The sequence below is a fragment of the Tachypleus tridentatus genome, chromosome 4 (assembly GCF_004210375.1).
Source record: "Tachypleus tridentatus isolate NWPU-2018 chromosome 4, ASM421037v1, whole genome shotgun sequence".
NCBI classification, from domain to species: Eukaryota; Metazoa; Arthropoda; class Merostomata; order Xiphosura; family Limulidae; genus Tachypleus; species Tachypleus tridentatus.
This window is the reverse complement of record NC_134828.1, coordinates 54,874,518-54,887,531: the sequence shown is the minus strand read 5'-3', so window position 1 is coordinate 54,887,531 and position 13,014 is coordinate 54,874,518. Positions and strand designations below refer to the sequence as shown.

General features: G+C 35.4%; 1 long non-coding RNA gene across 3 annotated transcripts in view; it reads left to right on the top strand.

The window, feature by feature from the left end:
• LOC143249170 (uncharacterized) overlaps nt 1–13,014 on the top strand; it is a 43,553-nt gene that overhangs the window by 27,625 nt on the left and 2,914 nt on the right. The gene's annotated exons all lie outside the window — the stretch shown is intronic.

Sequence of the window (13,014 nt, the reverse complement as noted above, 5' to 3'; positions counted from 1 at the left end):
GCACAGAATATGAACAAAGTAATGCCACACACAATCAAATTTTACTCATGATTATTTACGTAAGTGTGCATTAAATATAAACAAAGCATTATCACAAACAATAAAAATATCCCTCTTGTATTCAACACTGTTAAGCATGAGCAAAATATGAACAAAGCTCTACCTTAAAACTGTTATCCGCTCATGATCATGTTAAGTGATCGTCTAATTACTAGCGTTTCAACCTGAATGGCACTTTGCGCGACACGGGATCGAAAAGTTTGGGTCACAGACACCCAATACAAAGGGATAGGTATCTTTAAATAGAAAAGGTTGACCAGAAGGAAAACAAATGGTCAACACCATTCGCCGCCTAAACGGCTACTTTAAGCAAATATAAGTCGGACTGTCCCAGTTACAATGCTTCCGCAACTGAAAATTTGGTGTGTGTTCAGTAGCATATCGTGACTCAAATCTTGGACTTTTCTCTTAGCAGCCCGGCTTGTTGCGGTTAAGCCTGGTTTAAGCGTAGAAATATAAACAAAGTTTTATTACATTCATGATCGGTAATGTAGTGTATCAGTACGTGGTAGTGGGTGGGTGAATTAAGTCCCTACTATGCGAACTGTAGAGAGAACTTCTGATTTATGGTTCGCATTTAAACCGTCTAAATGATGCTGTACTTGATACGTGGGAACATTTTTCTATAAATTAACAACAACGTTCAAGAATTGACATTTTTCAGTACCAACCGAGGATAGAGGGTTTTGTTTGTTTTTGAATTTCGCGCAAATCTACATGAAGGCTATCTGCGCTAGTCGTCCATAACTTAGCAGTGTAAGATTAGAGGGAAGGCAGCTAGTCATCACCACCTACTGCCAACTCTTGGGCTACTCTTTTACCAACGAATAGTGAGAGTGACCAGAACATTATAACGCCCTCACGGCTGAAAGGGCAAGGGTGTTTGGTGCGACGGCAATTCGAACCCGCGACCCTCGGATTACGAGTCGAGCGCCTTAACCACTTGGCCATGCCGGGCTGAATAGAGGGTAAGCTAAGAAATGCCCCCGGTAGCACTGCGCTATATCTGCAGAATCACACCGGTAAAAACCGGATTTCGATACGCGTGGTAAGCTGAGCACAGTGAGCCCGTTGTGTAGCTTTGTGCTTAATTCTAAGACAAACAATAGCTAAGAAACACCATCTTTTAAAAAGCTATCAAAAATAAATTTAAATTAAATGTGCATGGTTATTATTCCTGGAATTTAAAGTCGTAAGAAAATACAATATCAATGGTAATAGTAAACATAACATTGAAGGACAACAAGAGACCTATTGGTCCATCTAGGCTGTCGCTTCTACTAAATTAAACTATATATATATGTATAAACTCAAAATTAACACTTGTCATTCATATATTTATTAAGCTTTCCCTTAAAACCTCTTGAATTCAGTGTTTCCATCCCACCTATCCCAAAGGTCAACCCCCCCAGTTAGAAAAATAATCGTCTTAGCTAATAATGACTCCTACACTACGAAAATGTATATTTGTGTGCCATACTTCTACCAAGTACAAAAACGGACGATACATTAAACTGTCAGTTCCCTTAAGAATCGTATGCACCTTAATGACATTCTCTCGAACTTTTCTTTCCTCAAGAGAAAACAATTTCAGAGATTTCAACATATCCTTGTATGACAACATTTCCATCCCAAATATCATCCTAGTAAAGATCTTCAGAATTTTTTTAAACAGTTCAATATCCTTCCTGAGGTAATGCGTCCGAAATTGGAGCAGTGATATACACAATGAAATTATAAAGTATTGAAACTTGCACGCAATATATCTGTACATACAACCTGAATGTGCACTACTACTGGCAACAACACACTTCTCAGATGGCTTATGACATTGATCAACCAGAACACCAAGATATTTTAATTCCATAACGATTTAATGTTTTTCACATAAAATTTATCGTATACGTATAAATCGAATTATGATAACACACATGAGAGCGATGTTATCCTTTTATATTTGTTTTCAAATACAGTTAAACAGTAATGTATATACAATGTTGATTTATCCAGAGGACGAAAGGAAATTATTGTTTCTAAGCCTACCTTGTCATTCAGGTTTCGTTTCATTCTCTCTTCTTCCTTAAATTAATATAATTGAACTTAACAATATTACAATCATACTGATGACTGTACTTTTATAAGAGTGGTTCTCTAGTCAGTGTCACGTGCAAAATTAGGATCTAATAGATGCTCATTGTACTCTTCCGAAAGATTGTCTATTGATTAAGTACCTCTACTTTATTTTTGCCGAATTTAAACTTAGAGGGAAAAACTTTGTTAGATTGGTTATAATTTATAATTTTCTGTAACCAATTTATATTGAATAGACATTACTTCCAATAACGTCAACTTTGTACTTTCATATTCAATAATACTCAATGCCTTGCTTCGTCTCACAACCATCCTATGTACAAAATACGTGCCTATAATATTTTTCTTTTAATATATGTGTGACTCCATTTAGCATCCTTCCTTCCCAAGCTATATTCCCAAACTTTTTAAGTTAACGGAGATCTATGAATAGTTTGTTCTTATTAAGATCTTAAATTCTATACGTATGATCAATAAAACCAAATCTATTTATCCTTCTGATATTATCAACCTGAGTATCAACATTGGCCCAAATTAACTAAATAATAACATCAGTAAAGAAATCATAATATTGTGCAGTAGCAGGAAAATACAACCATACGTTTTGTCTTATACTTTCGAAAGAAAAAACTTCTTTAAATACACAAGACAATGTTCACAAATACAGAGCATTTAAATTTTTTCCAGTCATTCTTCAAACTGTTCTCAGGTGGCTATTTTGGGCGAATATTTGAAATCACGTGAAACTTTAAACGTTTGTTAGTAACTCAGCATATGTCTCAATTGGCTACAAAAAAGTCTTTTTGTGACAACTTTAGATACTGTTACTTTTAGATTTAGCCAATTTTTTTATTTATTTCAAGAGTACCTCGAAAATATTTGCCTTGTGTGCTCTAATAATTACCTAGGAAAAAATTATGTTGCTCCAAGCTTCTTTTTTTTTTGACGAACTTATTTCTTTCGGCTTGAGTGAGATTTTACTTCACATGATAAACACATAGCTGAAGATCAAGAAGGCAGCGGTTTAAACGTAACAAAATGCAAGCTATGTGAAACTAGAATATAATATTGAGTCTGGTACAGTGGACTATTGATTACTGACTTAGCAAGCTTGTTGTGCGTTTTGGTTTTCACTTCAATTTCACGAATATAAAGACTGGGTTTTAGCGAGGAACTAGATGTACGAGAATATTTATAGCAAGTGTCTAGCCTTATTTGTAAAGTTAAATGGTCTGGACTTTATTTTTGCTAAAAATTTAGTTTCGATACCCGTGATTGGCACAGTGCAGATAATCTGTTATATAGCTTTTTGATGTATAGCAAACAAACATTATTTTTATATATTTATTTTGCTGAAGCGCAGATAGCCCTCGAGTATCTTTGCGCGAAATTCAAAAACAAACAAACAATTTTACTGAATAATCCAAAAGAACAAAATCAACAATAGAAACCGTTACAACAGTATTGTAATACCTTAAGCCTTTACTATTAATTTCTGATCAAAGCAAGTTACGTATATAAATCAGAACTAGGACCCAATTTAGTAATTAATATTCCTAATTTAATATAGAGGTCTATCAATGAAATTTTACTGTCATAACAAAAATTCATAACGAATAGAGTGAATTGATTCATGAGTTAGGTGCGATCGCTGTTGGCAATATCTTCAACTCAGTTAATTCTAGCTGTATACATAGTATCAGCAAATGTTTTGTGAATTCGTGTAAACATGTGTATTTTATACCAATACAAACATCGCTTAATTTACTCTGTGTACTTAACCAGTGGACAAATATCTTGATTATAATCGAAGACATCAAACTCGAAAATAAAATGAAACATCATTGGAAAATGTACTAAATAAAATGCTAAATATAACTTTACTTCAAAAGTACTCCCGAACAGCTTGATAAAAAATTCCGTAAAAATGTCTAGTGTAGTGCGATTGTTGGTTTAATCATGTTAAATGTTCTATATATTGACTAATGTGTGTTTAACTTCTGTACATGCTCATCACACAGCAACAGTAAAAATAATTTATCATCATACTATTAAGTATAAATAGTTAATATAGAGTTATACATTGTTATATTGCACTGCTACATTGTTGAGCAAAAAATCATATTGCACTCCATACGATTTCGGTCCAAATTAAATTTTGTTTCTAAAGGTGTAGGTAATTTACTTTAATTGTTTCATACATATTAAATTTCGTGTTGCTATATTTTACACGTGAAGAAATTCAATGTTTCTACAAACACTCAGTTTGTAATAAATGGAGTTCATCTGTTGCATATTTCTCAAGATTTTTGTTTGTTTCGGTTAAGATCAAAGCTACATAGTAAGCTATCTGTGTTATGTCCACCACGGGGAACAGAACCCCTGATTACTGGGGAACCGACCGCACATTTCTCTGTACATTATAAAAATAACGAATTTGAGAGTGGCACTAAAAAAAATCTATCTAAAAACTAATTATTAGAAACACCAGTTTTACTGTAACAAAGATTTCTAAATGTCTATTTATTTTGTACTTAATTAATCAATCAGTAAGTACTGCTTAAACTAACATGTAAAGGTTCTTTTTTAAACCATTATAAGAACTGATGCCTAGATGTTCCCACAAGACTAGAAATACCAAGTAATGTTTCAGTAGGAAATCTAGTCTTTATTTACGAGCTTCAAAAGTGATAATACCAAGCCCGCTTTCAGGAACTGGCTAGGTTACAAGTATGAGCCTCGAGGGGGTGCAAGTTGCTAGATGGAAAATTGCTATTTAATGAAAGAGTTATTTTGAAGAATATTATAGGTTCGTCTGGCAATAAATCAAGATGACGACAGGAGTTAGAAATATCCTTGGATAATCAATCAGATCGTTGTCAAACTGGTTTTGTTCATCAGATATGCTAGGAAAACGTCTTTTGTTTCTTATTACGCTTTGTACAACCATGGTTTTATAGTGCCGGAACTGGTTTTATACTCCACAACTTACCAAGACACCGTGAACAGGCTATCGCTTGAAGTAATTACGACATACTTTAATAAGGCTAAGATGAATGAGAAGGGTGACTACAGCTCCGCCTACTCCTTTTTACTTATGCATGCTAATTATGAAAAGTAAAGAGAAAAATATGTGAGCCTATGTGGTTCTTGAATGACATTAGCTGGCTAGCCACAAGAACTAGCATCCGCCTTGAAAATGTTACGCCTGTTATCCGTGGTGCGATGGTTAACATTTTCTAACTTATTTCATAAATTATCAATATTAGCATCAGATTAACGGCTTGCTCTAAAAAAAGGAATTATAGCCTTTTCGTCTTTCACTTAAAAAAGGCTTAATACGTTAAATCTCGCAACTGTGTACACTTTTGAACACAGCCCGCCCGATTATTAAGTGTTAGTTTGTTTTTGAAAGAATTATAAATAATGCAGGATGGAAAACCCTTAAGTAAGTTTTAAAATTATTTCCCCATCTGATTATTAAAACAAAATAAAGCAACTCGGATTCAAGTACACGTGCATTGTGTGTGTGTCTGTGTGTGTGTGTCTGTGTGTTTTGTAAGGTAATTTATAAACAAAGCAGTTATGTATGAAATATTTCAATCAAAGTAACTGCCCAGACGGTGCAGCAGTTAGCTCAAGGGCTTATAACGCTAAAGATCAGGGATTCAATCGGCACAACACAGATAGCCCATTGTGCAGCTTTGCACTTAACAACAAATAAACAAATTTTGGCTATTCCCGAGACAAGTCTATAGGTAACAATATCATATGACTTAGAGAAAGTTCTATGATATTCGTCGAAGTTTTAAACTATTTTCCTAGTCCTTGTGAAATGGTGTTAAGGCCAGTCATAAAATCACTTTGATGTCTGTTTGTAAACTACATTAACATCGAATTTTATTGAATAAAGACATCATATTGGCGAAAACTCCGATCATTTATTGAGATCGACAACACTTTCCAAATACTGAATAAATAATAAAATATGGAAATATTCAACTGTGTACTCACTAACATTTTACTTTTTTTTTATTTCGCGCAAAACTACACGAGGGTATACGCACACACCCTGACAAAGAGCAAAATCAACTAACAAAAGTAAATATACCCCATGATTTAAAAAATCACGAAACCATATACTGCTGCATAACGTATATTCTCGACATCAGCAGAAAAATAACCAACATTTGGCAGAAACTAGTAACAAAATATGACATTCCAGTTAATACCAAATGCATTAGAAATCCAAGCACAAAACTGAGGTCTATACTATGTAAAAACTACACTGACAAACACAACACCAACATTATTTATAAAATACAATGTGATAACTGCCACGACTTCTTTATTGGAGAAACAAGTAGAAAAATGAAAACAAGATTCAAAGAAAATAAACATAAATAGTCATCCCACCGCCAATTCTTGGGCTACTCTTTTACCAACAAATAGTGGGATTGACCGTCACATTATAACGTCTCCACGGCTGAAAGAGCCAGCATGTTTGGTGCGACGGAAATTCGAACCCGCGACTCTCGGATTACGAGTCGAGCACCTTAATCCACCTGGCCATCCCGGTCCAACGTGTTACAACAACGTAATATAGAAAATAAGCATTACTTTCTTCATTCTCTCACCTTCATTTAAAAAGTAATGTATATCCATAAGTACCTCGTCTACGATCCATATGTAACAAAATTATTTCTACTTTAATATCAAATCTTGTTCACTGTCATTGAATGGAATAAAGTTTCAAAATGATCATGATGTCTTCGATTTTTCCAGTAGCGCCGATGTTTCTGACTGTAAAGTTCTTGAATTTTATCCTCATCGTAATGTGTATTTTCTTATAGCAAAGCCACATCGAGTTATTTGCTGAGTCCACCGATCAAACCCCTAATTTTAGCGTTGTAAATTCTTAGACTTACCGCTGTACCAGCTGGGGATCTCTCTATAATACTTTCCGTGTTTGTGTAGACGACGTTTTTTGTCAATTCGCCAACAAACACTTTTTATTGAAAAGATTCGGATAAGTTATTATTTCCTGATGTGCAGTCGTATCCTGACAGTAATCGGAATAAGTTTTTCAGTATCTTTTAGTTGATGTTATTTGGTAATAGGGTGCATAATTCTACTAAACGCTATTTAGTTGGTAAATAACCATTAGTGATAACATGAAGAATGAAACATAAAGAAAGATTTTCGATTTGTTGCCCCCACAGCGTTTTTGAAACTTATCAGTATTTCGTGGTCTTTTCTAAGATTTGTTTGATTTGTTTTGAATTTCACACAAAGCTACATGAGGGCTATTTGCGCTAGCTGCCCCTAATTTATCAGTGTAAGACTGAAGGGAAGGCAGCTAGTCATTACCACCCACCGCCAATTCTTAGGCTACTCTTCCACCAACGAATAGTAGGATTGATGGTCACATTATAACGCCCCCACGGCTGGGAGGGCGAGCATGTTTGGTGCGACGGTGATTCGAACCCGCGACTTTCAGATTACGAGTCGAGTACCTTAACCACATGGCTATGTTGGGCCAAGTTTTCTAAGAATCCTCAGCGGTATGTCTGAGAAATTATAACACTAAATCTTGAGTTTAAATACTCACGGTGGGCAGAGCACATATAGCCCATTGTGTAGCTTTGCGCTTGACAACAGGCAAACAGTTGTCTTCTAAAGTTTTTATTAGGTTTTCTGCTGCACTTGAACAGTATCAAGAATTTTTCAGTGATTGAATCGTAGCAAATTAACAGATTATTTGAGCTCTTGATCATTCTGTGATGTTGAGTTAATTATTATTTTTTAATTTCCTTTGGTGGTGATGACTAGCTGCTTTCCCTTTAGTTTTACATTGCAAAATTAGGGACGGCTGGCGCAAATAGCTCTCGTGTAACTTAGCGCGAAATTGAAAAACAAACAAATAAACTAATAGCTGCCCTCCATCAATGGTTCAGCAATAAGTTTGAAGATATATAATGTTGTAAAGCAGATTTCGATACCCGTATTGGTCGCAGTAAAGATAGCCATGGGTAGTTAGAAAGATACAATCAAACAACAAAGTTACTAATAGCATCAAATACTCATTTTCATTCTTATAAACTTTACCATATCATGTCAAATTTTGCATTAATTTGCTAAAATAATGGATTAAGTGTTAATTAAGATGCTCTTAGCGAAAACATTAAGAGTTCAATTTACTGCAGAGATCAACCTTTGGGTTGAACACAGCACAAGTAGATTACTATATAGTTTTGAAGTTAAAAACAAACATTAACCGAAATGTTCTTTTATATGTTACTATTACTAACTTCTCAATATTATTTCATTATTGTACATATTTTTTGTTAATTTTTAAATTTTATATTTTCTCTTATAAAATACCCTTCATGGTTTCGGACGTGCCTTACTGATTAACTCATTAAGCTATGGATCAGTCCGGGTTTAGGCACTCGACTCGTAATCCGAGGGTCACGGGTTCAAACCTTCATCGGTGGGTGGTGATGACTAGCTGTTTTCCCTCTAGTCTTACACTGCTAAATTACGGACGGCTAGCGCAGATAGCCTCGGAGTAGCTTTGCACGAAATTCAAAACAAACAAACAAACGAACAGTCCTGGTTTCGCGTCTTTTGCGGTAAAAGAAAAACAAAAGTTGCACTCAAAATCCACTATAATTGCTAGTTGATGTTGTTGAATAGCTCTTTTCCCTCAGTTCAAAATTTGAGTTAGCCATGCGCGAATAGTTTTTGTGTAGCACTGCGCGAAAATCTGTAACAAACAAAACTTGTTTAAAGAGTTTGAATCAAATTATATATATATATACGTGTATGTGTCATAGCGAAAACAATAACAAATTGGTTATTTCTTCTGTTTCAAACAAGTTACTTTTTGTATATTATACATTTTTCAGAACAAATCCTTTCGAATCAATGATATTGACATTCAAATCATTCATAAATTTATAATAACAGATATGATTTTTGACATGCACCGTTTCTAATGCTATCATTCGATTTCAAGCTCTTGTTTTAATTTTTCTAATTACATTTTAATTAATGACAATACTCTTTTTACGTATTAACCCATATTAATTTGTGAAATATTTTTGTGATGTTTTTAAACACTATATTTATGCTACAATCTAACAGGTCCTTTTTGCTTTTTTTCAGTGTTTTTCAAAATTATGCGTTTATCATAACAAAACTTTTTTATTATTTTAAAATATTTTTTGTGTTTTCTTATAGCAAAACTACATTCGGATATCTGCTGTGTCCACCCACCAGACTCGAACCCGTGATTTTAGCATTGTAAATCTAAAGACCGGGGATTAAATATTTTTGCATTTGGTTTTTGTCTCCAAATGAGATAGCGATAAGTTTACAGAAGACTTATATGGCTCAAATCCGGAGTTTGATTTACCGCGGTGGAGAGAACAGATAGCTCAATGAAGCTTTTTTCTAAAACGAACGATAATTTTTTATTTTGACTAGATTTAATAACCTTTAATTATAAAATCTAATTTTAAAATGTTTACTCCTTTAAGTATCTTCTACCACTTTGAATCATTATATTTTCATTTCTGACATGTTGAACAAAAAAAAAAGAATCTAAGATATTTGTGAACATGAAAATAACGAACATTTATTTGAACTGAATAGTAGTTTTCTGACATGTTGTTGTGGTTAGTTGTGGATGCGTTTCACGTGTCTCTTAGTGTTATCAGGTTTAAATTATTGGTTGAATTTCACATTGGCAGAAGTCAGAGAGCTTTCAGAATTATGTTATAACTGGGCGTTTCATTCACAGTTTCATTCGTGAATTCTTTATGCGTTGAAAAATGGCTCATCGACATCACTTCAGACAAAACAAGGCTAACAGAGCCGTCGGCATGTTGGAACTAATGATATTTATAAGTACATCGCTATTGGCTTTACAGTGTTTCAAAACGGAGTCCAACATAAACAATCAACACCGCCAAAAAGCATATGAAGTAAAAGGCTGTTATTTATAAAATAACCTCAGGACATTTTTGTTGGTAACCTGACTTTGCAATGCAATGCTATGAGTTTGAACAAGTTACGTCTAGCCAAGTTGTGATGTTGTGAGTCTGCACAAGTTACGTCTAACAAAGATGAGAACTTATTACTGCGTTATCCTATCTCATTAACAAGTTTAACAACCCCGAGTACGTTGAAGTCAGAACCATCTCAGACGAAATTTTTTAGATTGAGTTTTAGTTCTCTTTGCTAATTAATCTACAATTTGTTTAGGACTTCGTGATGGTTTTCGTCGTCATTCCGTGTGGAGACAGCACTGAGCTGATATACCAGGATGGTTCTCTAATAATCTGGGATCTGATGTGATAAATATATTGATCTCTAGTTGTATCTTATTAAGAAATGTGTTCTAACTGATCTGCAACACAGAAACGAGATCCTAAAAACGAATGTTTGTTGGTCATTCAAGTGGTACTGTTGTACCTCTGTAGTCTTTTAAAAGACGACAACGACCGTCCTCGCTTTGTATTCATCAATCTAACACATATAAAATCCTTATCACAGACAAACTACTACACTGAATAAGCTTGGAGACCCTTTTATAAGTATGGGGAACTTTCAAAACTCCACTCAGAAACTTTTTAGGGCAATAATGTTATGTTGACCACTCAGAGGACATACCTACTATCAATGTGAAGTTGTTTTTTTAGAGTTGTATATATTTTGGGCTATGGCATTTGTTGTTGGTACACTAAAACTAGGAACTTTTGGAGATGGGAGAGTTTGGGAAGAAGTTTTCTTCCTGGAATTTTCTGATATGCCATTAACTTCTACCTCGCTTAATAAATCTGTTTCATTGTACTTCATGATAACATACTATCAATGTTTAGGTTCATTTTCTGCCTTATTTTTAAAATGTTTTACCTCTAAGTTGTCATATGAAGATCCAGATTACTATGCCATACATCAACCTGAACCAAATTAAATAATATACTCTTCAAAAAAAGAAACGCAAAAGGGATATATTTTTATTTTAAAGAGAAATATATGTAAGAACGTTACAAGCTCAGAGTATGTGATGTTACACGTGTTAAGGCACTGATTGTCAGACCAAAATGACAATAAAAGTTGTGCACTTTGAAAACGGAGGAAAACATCGGATTTTTCGCCAAAACGCATTCGTGTCCAATAAATTTGTTTGAGAGATCTGCATGTTCTGCAAGTGCAACATGTGCAAAATCCCTATAAAAGTGACGGATTCTCGGTTTCCATAGCTCAGTGTTAAGCCACCGACACGCAATACAGTTACGCCAAGACTGACTGAAGCACAACGCAACAACGCCATTGGTCGCTTGGAAGCAGGCGAATCTTGATCAGATGTTGCCAGAGCTGTGAATGTCCACCCAAGCACCATCACAAGGCTATGGAATCGTCACCAACAACAAGGATCAACTCGTGACCGTCCACGATCTGGCAGACCTCGTGTGACCAAGCCCACACAAGATCGCTACATCCGGTTACGTCACCTTCAGGATAGGACCACCACTGCGACATCTACTGCCTCAACCATACCAGGGCTGCGTAGGATTTCCGATCAGACCGTACGCAACCGTCTACGAGATTCTTAGGCCCCCATGAGCAACCCATCATGGTGAACGTTAACGACGTTTTTCAACATGACAACGCCCATCCTCACACAGCCCGACTCACCACTGTCTTCTTGAGACACCACAACATCAACGTTCTTCCCTGGCCCTCCAGATCACCAGATTTAAACCCCATCGAACATCTTTGGGACGAGTTAAACCGACGTCTGCGACGGCGACAATCTCAACCGCAGACTCTACCTCAGCTTGCAGCAGCTTTGCAGGCTGAGTGGACAGCCATTCCACAAGATGTGATTCGTCATCTCATCGCTTCCATGGGCAGAAGATGCCAAGCAGTTATTGATGCTCACGGGGGACATACTCGTTATTGACGTTGAGTGACGTTACACTTCAACTAGTGAGCGTTGTCTTCGCCTTTGCAGACTTTGGATGTTTAGCAGTGAATGTGCAAAGTTTCACACATGTCACACAGAACTACCCGGAATAAACTTGTTAACAATTTGTCTCAAATTTTGCCTTTTGCGTTTGTTTTTTTTAAGAGTATATATACTTGATAATAATAACAACATGTATATATATATATTTGTATATTATACTTATAACATAGTCAACGTAATATTTTCTTATTTTCTCTGAAGAATCGATTGAGATCTAATTACAGTTTTGGACAAAGGAGATCACACCCTTTCGAGTGATGTATTTGACCATTCCTGAGGTCCATAGATTAATTTACTCCCGCATAAAAGAATTTCAGTATGAAGGTAACGTAGTAAAGATCCTAATGAGAAATAAAATCGAATCGGGTATACGCTTTGTTTCTTTGTTTTTAAATTTCGCGTAAAGCTAGCGGTCCCTAATTTAACAGTGTAAAACTAGAGAGAAGGTAGCTAGTCATCACCACTCACCGCCAACTCTTGGACTACTCTTTTACCAACGAACAGTGAGATTGACCGTCTAATAATAATAACCCCACAGCTCAACGGGCGAGCATGTTTTGGGTGACGGGGCCTCAAACATGCGACCCTCAGATTACCAGTCGAGCGCCCTAACCACCTGACCATGCCGGGCCAAGTTTTCTACGTGCACCCCAGGCGTGATTCTGCTAATATAAAAGTGAAAAAAAGGTCTCATACATAACTTTAATCATAATTAAAAGAGTTTCAAGTTCCGTGGCTGTTGAGGATTTTCTCTTATTTACGTTTTAATTTAATGTTTCAGTATTAGGTATTTTTATACCTTTTTTTTTACATTTCTATGG